At 41.5% G+C, this 9,570-nt stretch overlaps 1 pseudogene; it reads left to right on the top strand.

Annotated features, from left to right (window-relative positions):
- Nucleotides 1-1,345: 1,345 nt before the first annotated feature.
- On the top strand, nt 1,346-3,056 carry LOC147627652 (putative polyol transporter 1 pseudogene; annotated as a pseudogene).
- The last annotated feature ends 6,514 nt before the right edge of the window (nt 3,057-9,570 follow it).

Genomic DNA, 9,570 nt, shown 5'->3' with positions numbered 1-9,570 from the left:
ACAATTAATAGAGAAGTCGGGGCCATATCTCAACTCCTAAGAATGATATATAATTGAAAAACAAAATACGTATATACCTTATAGAAATTTGTCGTTTATCGTTGCCTTTGCTCGTTAACAAGAGCTTTAGAACTTAACATATGAGAATAGAGTCTTCTAATACCTTCTCTTACGATTGAAATCATCCAATCATCCCCAACCTTTATCTCCTCTTACTCGTACTGTGACTCTTCTCTCTTTCTAAGGTCTATGGCGAAATAGCCTTCTCTTTTATAGGGCTACGACATACTATTCTTTCTCTAAAAGAAAAGCTATGGAGTTTTGGTCTCTTCCTCCGAAAGACCATAGCAATCTAACCTTCTCTTCTAAGATATTAGATAAGAATGAAGGGATATATACATCTCAAGCTCTGGGATTACCTTGAGGCTACTTGCTGTCTTCTTACAGTTTTCCCTGTGTAGAGACCCTGACAGAATCAGCAAATTGTTTCGGCCATAACTCTCTGATAAAAACTCAGAATATAATCATATAGCCAGTCAAAAGAACCGAAAGACATCTAGTCTACAAGCTTGCGTGGGTAGAATAGGCAAAAACGTATGTATATAGCCACAAACGCCCATCTTTAGAAACGCGTTGCTTTTCTACATTTTTAGTATGCATGGACTCTAAATATATAAAAGTACTCTAAATATGACCTCTTATCACCTAAATTCGAATTTCTATTTTTGGAAATACTTATCTCTTAATAGAACTATTCTTGTCTTCTTATTTCTTTTAAGATTTTTGAAGCTAATATTTTTATTCTAACACTTTCCTAATGTTTCTAGCTTTATTGTCTCACTCTTCTCTAAGTACACTCTCTTTCCTTATTGAAATCTATATTAAAAGAGACACATACATACATGGCTTAGGAGGGACCTTACAGATATCATGGGGCATTAGCTGAGGTAACTCAGTTTGGTTGATATGTTACAGGTTATAGGTTCAAATCCTGGTGACTACCTAAAGTTCTTATTGATATTAAAAAAATCAATTTCTATATTTGGAATAAATAACTATATGATTGGTTGGTTAGCGTGATGTTCGTAATGCAATGCAGCGATTATTATTTGATCTAAAAGCAGCGAATGTTGAGTTTTTTTGTTTTTTTAGAGACCTGCTTTTTTGGCTGGTGATATATTGCGCTTTTTTGGCGAGGTTGGTATATCAAAAGCTCACCTGGAACAGCGCGCTACCGATCTCGCTGTGTCACGACTATCTTTGAACATTACTGGCGTTGAGATCCGACAATATGGTGGCGGACATCCTGAATCCGGAGGCAGCACAGAAGACGGACATGGTGGATCCCGAGGCGATGAAGCCCACAAGTAAGGCCAAATTGGGCAAATACGTCGTGCTTTGCACCATGATCGCCACCGTCAGCTCCGTCTTGCTCGGATATGGTGAGCTTTGTACACTACATCTTTTTGTTGTCGTACTTGATATTTAATTTGGTTCCTAAGCTTTCTTATACTTCTGCAGACATCGGCGTCATGAGCGGAGCGCTTCTGTTCGTCAGCCAGGACCTGACGCTCAGCACTTCCCAGCAGGAGATCGTGGTCGGGTCCTTGAACCTCGTATCTATCTTGGGTGGTGCGACGGCAGGGAGGCTGTCGGACGCCATCGGGCGGCGTTGGACGATGCTGGTAGCAGCGGCCATCTTCTTTGTGGGGGCGGCTATCCTGGCGTTCGCACCATCTTTCTCCGTGCTTCTGATTGGGAGGCTGGTGGAAGGCATTGGCGTAGGCTTCGCGATGATGATCGCTCCCGTGTACGCGGCGGAGCTAGCGCCGGCACGGTTGCGTGGCTGCCTCGTCTCCCTGACGGAGGTTTTCATCAACGCGGGCATCCTGCTCGGCTACGTGGTGAGCTTCATATTGCAAGGGCTGCCCACGCACATCAATTGGAGGCTGATGTTGGGCGCCGGTACATTGCCAGCAGTGGTGCTCGCCTTGGGGGTGGTGATCATGCCGGAGTCACCGCGGTGGCTGGTGACGCAGAAGCGGATGCGCGAGGCGCGCAAGGTGCTGTTAAACACGTCGGCCGACGACCAGCAGGAGGCAAACGAGCGATTGGGTGACATCATGGAGACGGTGGGCTTTGTGAATCCGGATCCGACCCGCGAGCCGACGCCGGAGGAGTACGAGGCGGCCTTCGGCCACGCCAAGAAGCAAGGGGAGGGGGTGTGGCGCGAGCTGCTCTTATGCAAGGCGCCTCCTTACGTACGCCGCATGCTGATGTGCTCCCTGTGCATTCACTTCTTCCAGCAGGCGTGCGGCATCGACGCCGCCGTGTACTACAGTCCGGTAGTGTTCGGCGAAGCGGGCGTGAGAAGCAAGATAGGGAAGCTCGGGGCCACTGTTGGCGTGGGCTTCACCAAGCTGATCTTCATCTTCGTGGCCACGGCTTTCCTAGACAAGATAGGACGGAAGCCCCTCCTGGCGCTGTCCGGGTGCGGGGTGGGCGTCTGCTTGTTCGGTTTGGGCATCGCGTTCATCCTGCTCGGCATCAACTCCACCAAGGGCGACACGCTGGTGTCGGTAAACCTGGCCAACGCTGCGGCCGGCTCCAAGCTGGGCGCCGGCATCACCATCTTCTTCATCTGTGCATACGTGGGGTCCTTCTCCATTGGGATGGGGCCTGTCCCTTGGGTCTTCGTGTCGGAGGCTTTCCCACTGCGCCTGCGCGCGCAGGCGATGGGGATGTGCGTGTTCATGAACCGGCTCATCAGCGGCACGGTGGCACTCTCCTTCTTGAGCATCTCCAAGGCCATCACCCCCGCGGGCACCTTCTTCCTCTACGGCGCCATCATCCTGGTCTGCATCGTCTTCGTGCTTTACTTCGTGCCGGAGACGAAGGGCAAGACTCTCGAGGAGCTCACGGCCATCTTTGAGCGCCGCCACAGCACCACCACCAAAGAGCAGCAGAAGGAGGAGAACGACGCCAACTACTCACACAAGGACGACATCAAAGCACCAGATCGCACGTCCTGCATATTCATGCGGTGCCTCAAGTAGCTTCATATTTCTATTTCATTGGATTCTTTACGTTTTTGCAATGTATGTAGCAATCATTCGCAGCCACCCAAGATGTATGTCTGCAACAGCGTTTTTTGGCCAATCCTTATTATTATCTACACGTAAAAAATCTGTTCTTCTGATTAGTGTGGATTTTTCATCATGTAATTGCACACATCTTAGAGCCCCTTCTCAAACAAATGTTTTCCCACGATGAACTATTTTTTAAATCTTTGATAGTTTCGGGGCGGCCGAGCCGTCTTTGGACTTAACACAGAAACACTTTTACCTTTGACAGTACTCCGTCTTTGGACTTGAACACAGAAACACTTTTACCTTTGACAGTACTTGCTTGCATGTTCTCATCATGCACATTAGGAAAAAAATTACACTAAAAAGGGCCCTCTAAGACCAGTCATGTAGTCACTTTTCTAGAAAAAAAGGGGACTATAGTGAACTTTATATCTTGCGTCAAAACTCCCACATGTTAAAAAGTACTTAAAAAGTAGATTCACAATCTATCACCTTTGATAAATTTGGAGTTGATATGTTCAAGTTATGTTTTCTTGATTTCCAACTATTATATCATCCATGTTGCATGGATGTCACAATCACTGGAATCTAACTTTTAGTGGCGAAGGCATAACTTGAGCATATTAACTCAAAATTTGTCGTAAGTAGTAGGTTTTTCAAGGGCTTTCCAATGGTATGTCACATGTGAGGGTTTTGACGTAAGATATATAAGGTTCATCATGCCTTTCTTTTTTCTACCTATTATGTCATCCGTGTTTCATGGATATGGCATAATCATTGAAATATGGGGAAAGCATAACTTGAGCATATGAAGTCCAAATTTATAGGAGGTAGTAGGTTTAGAATCTACTTTTCAAGGGCTTTCCAATGGTATGTCACATACGAGGTCACTTTGACGTAAGATACATAAGTTTCATCATGCCCTCGTTTTTTCTATGATTATGTCATCCATGAGCATATCAACTCCAAATAAATTTGTTAGAGACTTAATTTCCAACAGTATGTCACATGTGGGGGTTTTGACATAAGTTACATAAGGTTCATCATGTCCTCCTTTTTTCTATGATTATGTCTCATGGGTGTCACAATCATCGGAATCTAACTTTTACTGAGGAAGACATAGCTTAAGCATATCAACTCCAGATTTATTAGAGGTAGTAGGTTTAGAATCTACTTTTCAAGTTCATCATGCACTCCCTTTTTCTAGAAAAGTGATGACATGGCTCTTCTTAGAGTTGAGTCTAAATTTTTATAATGAGAAGATTTCTCAATATCTTCCTCCCTCCTTCCTCCTTTCATAAGATTTTCATTTTCCTGATGAGTCACTTGGATTTTTGCGCACTGTAGAGTCTAATAAATTAGAAATGTTATCACTCAATAGTATAATAGGTTCTTATAGCTGAGAAATGTAGTGTGTACACTACAAGTGTTGCATCGTGGTGGCCACCACCATAGCCAAAGAGGGCCAAGAGCTCTAGCCACCATCACCCAACCATAGAGAAGAATGTGGATAACACCACACTCCTAGGCACTTATAGGGGCCTGCCCATCCATAAGCCTACCTGACTGCCCAAGTGCTCTGACTTGGGCAGACCCTAGATGCACCTACCGTCCGCACTCCGACAGACGGACTCTACATCCGGTCAAGCTTCCATGTGCTGTTACAAGATACGTGACATTACTCCCTCACCTCCCTTCTAAAGAGTTTTTGTCTGCAAAAACATATATAGTTGTTCTCACTTGATACCTTTTCTAACCTATCCTTCCACTTAACAATTTCTCATCGGTACACAGTACACCTGGTGTTGCGGTCTTTGAACCTAAGAATTCTCCTTGGTTCATGTGAAAGTGTGGTAATTCCAAGGACTCAACTATAACTTTAAGACAAACTACATTGTCTTGGTGATACATTGTTTTCACATGCCACTGATATGAAAAACTAGGTGTACTTGAGAGCTCTCTGAGACAACTCAAGTTTGTAGACTACACTACCAACCATTTGTAGACTATGCTACTAAATAGTTGTAGACTATGCTATCATGCTATGCTACCAACTTGTTGACTCTTCTCCTTGCATAGCTCCACGGCCATAGGAGATCTAGACTAGAGTCTATAAAACAATATAAATGGAGCAAATCTAGTCATGAACAACAAAAAAATAGATTCCAAAGGTGAGAGGTACTCCTTTCCATAGGAGATCTAGACTAGAGTCCATAAAACAACGTAAATGGAGCAAATCTAGTCATGAACAACAAAAAAATAGATTCCAAAGGTGAGAGATACTCCTCTCCACTAGATTATTCATCTATGCACAAGCATATGCTCGAGAACCTCTTTGGTTTTTTAGTTTGACCACCATCAATCCACAAATGGTTGACCTCACTCTTACTTAGAGTGATATTTAACCTTTGATGATTATCAAACTTTCTATCTCTACCCAATGCTATATCTGCAGGTAGGCCATACAGTTTGTAGAGATGTTTGATAAAGAGCCTTTCAAACTAAGATGTTTTCAAATCTTATTAGTTGGTCAAATGTAGACCTTTTTACTTTTCCTTTCAAGAAGAATTTTTGCCCGTGAAAACGGTTCAGAAAGTTGTTGTGAGTAGACCATATGTTCATCTACGCTTGTAACTATCCTAAGTACTATGTTAATCTGTGAGTAGACCATATGTTCATCTACGCTTGTAACTTCCCTAAGTACTAAGACACACAACACATATTTTCCTTAAGTACTAGGACCAAGGAAACATGCAACACTCGTGTTTCATCTGGAACACCAAACCATAGCTGAAATTGCTACGAAGGTATTGAATAACATCATGCCTTTAGTATACGCCAGAAGTTCTCAAATCCTCGAGAACCGTATAATGAATGTGCTCCGATATTCAAGGAATTCCTTAGCATTTTCTACGACATCAAAGATGTTTTTCTCTTGTGGTTAGAAATCACGTGTACTTTAATTCAATAAATTTGCGTAACTGATACAAGTCTTTAATAGTAGCAAATTATTTTATAATATGGTCAAGTTCAATTGACTTTACACATAGTTTAAGGAAAGCTACACTTTTCTCTCTCCAAAAGTTCTTATGTTCTTCCAAGAACAATTCACACATCTTGCAATGAAGATGATTTCCACATAGATAGCGTCTATGTGATGTATAGCATCTACGCATTACTAGAAAATCAAGAGTAACGTGAACCAATAAGAGTATCACTCCCAGCCCACGAGTAGATGCATGCCTATCCACATGTCTACTCGTGCAAGCACTTTGGTTGCTTGGAAATACATATCTATGTCTCTACGGCCAACCAAGTCTCTACAGACATGTTTATGGGCTATCTATGGTAACCTCCAAAACTTAATAGCACCATCAAGACACACCTCTACAAGTGTGGTCTCATTGGACACCTCTACTAATGTGGAAAAATATCGTAAACCATTTCAATTATGGAAAATGATTTACTATAAAGCAATAAACGAGAAACTCTTTATCGCTTACCCAATCTGTATATACATATGCTATGATATGTGGATTAGGTATGCCTCTGGACACACCTTACACTGATAGACAAAAAAAACTCAATCTGTGTACTTTGAGACTACTTTGACATGAATACACAACATCCAATACCAATATGAAGTTCGGCATATAACAAATCTTTGTTGCCTCTTTATTATAGTGGCAATGCACTACCTACTTGTAGGTGGCAATATACTACCCAATTGTAATCAATTACAACAAAAAATATTGGATTATGTACTCACTTCACAAACATATTACAAAACACAAGTTTGTACAAGTGAATCCTCTTATGTCTTTTGGTAAAGTTGGACTTCGCCACTTATCCCGTCTATCTTAATACCAAATTCTTTCTCAATTCGGCTAAGTAACTCCGTACTCTTTACAAGCAACTCCATACTCGTGGTGGATACACCCTTTTTGAGTTGGAATATCCATAGAGCCATCTTTAACAAGATGCTCGAGCCACTTACTACGAAGTTCTCATCTAGATTGACTCAAAACCTTTGGCACTACGGCACAAAGTATGGGGCATTCTAGTACCCAATTGTTGTTGATTCAAAGACATTCACTCAACAACTATGTCAATATCTAAAATCTACAGTTAGCATTTAACCATGAGTTTTACAAGGCCATGATAGTAGCTTTAGACTTCAACTTTCAGTGTTAATATAAATAGCAAAGTCCCTAAAAAAGTTGCTCAAAACTTTGTGGTATCACCTGATGGCCATCTACCATGCATGAGTATAGCATGAAAACAATTTCACGCATACTCAATTTCACGCATACTTCAACTTTCAGTGTTAATATAAATAGCTTTAGACTTCAACTTTCAGTGTTAATATAAATAGCAAAGTCCCTAAAAAAGTTGCTCAAAACTTTGTGGTATCACCTGATGGCCATCTACCATGCATGAGTATAGCATGAAAACAATTTCACGCATACTCAACTACACATTGAACTCTCTTACCAATTTGGTTTAGCGCTAAATTGACAAGGTTAGGGATTTATCTAAAAATAACAAGTACCTAAAGTTTGTGACTTTCCATAAAATTTAAGCTCATTGTTGGAAGTCAACACCTATATCGGTTAAATGAATCTATCACTTTCTTTCGATAAATTTATCACCCCCATTTGACACAAGGTCAAGCAGCCATGAAGGGTCCACCCCTGAGCGCTTTGTCTCAGTATATAACCCAAGAGATTCGTCTGATCACTTCAGATCACTGCTCACTCTTCTTCTCGTAGAAACCTCAACTAATGACTCTAGATTAGCACACCTTTCTAACGAGGAAGGCAATGACTGTTTTTTGAAAGTATGTGCGCATATAGCAACACCATGCCAAAGTATAAAAATGATTGCAAGGCATTCCATACTAGTATCAAGATCAAGATTTGTATAATCACTCTGGATTAACACTAAATCTAATGTGGTTTACCTCTAATCTCTCTAGATTATCTTCAAACCTTGAGTTTACTTCTGAACCACCATGTTCAGTCCTAAACTCGCCACAGACATGTTAGAATACTCCACTAGTTGCTCTCCGGCTTAGAATTCTTTCTAACACACGCAGTCATGGTTTATAAAACTATGTTGGATCCATTTACAATAAATAACCATGCTCGTTTGAAGTGAAGTACTTCTCACTTTAACTAGGTAGTAACCGCATCGCATACTGGTAATGATCCACTCATTTTCTAGTGCCTTGCAATTGGTAGGGTCTACAAGGACATAAACTTTGCAACACTAAATAGCCCAAGCAAACTAAGGATTTACTTTTTTAATTTATGAAAGTCATTCCATACTTCCATAATTTGTATGGTACCAGCCAAACATGTACTTAAAAATGAACACCAATGTTGGATATAGGCAAGATTACACTCCTTGAATGTTGTAGGGAATCCCCTACATATCACAACCATCCCTAACTATACTAGTCTTCCTGCTTACCAATGGTTCTATGGCATTCTCAAACTAGACTAGTATTCAATCGTGGCTATGCTACACAAAGCTTCTCCGAACTCTATCATTGGATTTCTTCCCAAGAAAAGTCTTTAAGTGAGTCTCAAATTCAAACTTGTCCAAACACCTGATCAGTACTACGGAACAAGCGTACAAGCAATCAAAGGATCAACTTATGTATATAAGCCTTGGTGTCCCATACCACGAAACCATAGCCTTCATGAACATTTGATGTCCCATACCATCAAATGAGCATGAAGCTCCGTGACACACAAGCAGAATCTTTTCCTCTCGTTGAGAAACAAAATCTAAAGCATATGGATGGATGACTACGCACCCATGAGTGTTTGCACTAGATGAACCATGCACAGTTTGCTCCAAAGTTCAACATAGCTATATCAAGTTCCACAGCCCCAGACACTCAATCTAGAGTATTTATGAGAGAACAATCTGACAATGTCCCAATGGCCCACTACATAAAGTACTGATCAAGCCAATATATGAAGTAACAAGGGAAGGTATAAAGACTAGCCACAAGGTAGTTTTTAGAGCAAGACCTCTCAGGGACACTCCCATCCTATCAAATGAAAGGAGCAATGACATACTCCAAAGGTAGGTAGAGTAGCTTCGTACTCCATTACAAGCCGTGTTGAACAATTAGACCGTTAACATCATGAATATCTAGGTTTTGATAAACTATGAATTGAAAGATCACTATAGACCTCACTCTAAGATCATTACAAATCTTAGAACAGTTGATCTCTACGGACCATGCACAAGCGCTTTCATCTATGTGGACTAAGCATAATCTTCACGCCTACCCAAAATAAGATATCTAACAAGCACAAGACCACTACGGGCACCAAGGTTTATGGCAGCCTATGGCCATAAATCCAATTCGAGTGTGTGCATATGTGTTTAGTAGTACTGCGGCTACCCACAAAGTGATGTGCAAACATGTATATGCAAGCATGTGCATCCATATATACTCGGC

This window comes from Cibotium barometz, chromosome 20, assembly GCF_041138505.1.
Source record: "Cibotium barometz isolate CiBa-2024 chromosome 20, ASM4113850v1, whole genome shotgun sequence".
Classification (NCBI taxonomy): Eukaryota; Viridiplantae; Streptophyta; class Polypodiopsida; order Cyatheales; family Cibotiaceae; genus Cibotium; species Cibotium barometz.
This window is presented reverse-complemented; position numbering and strand designations above follow the sequence as displayed.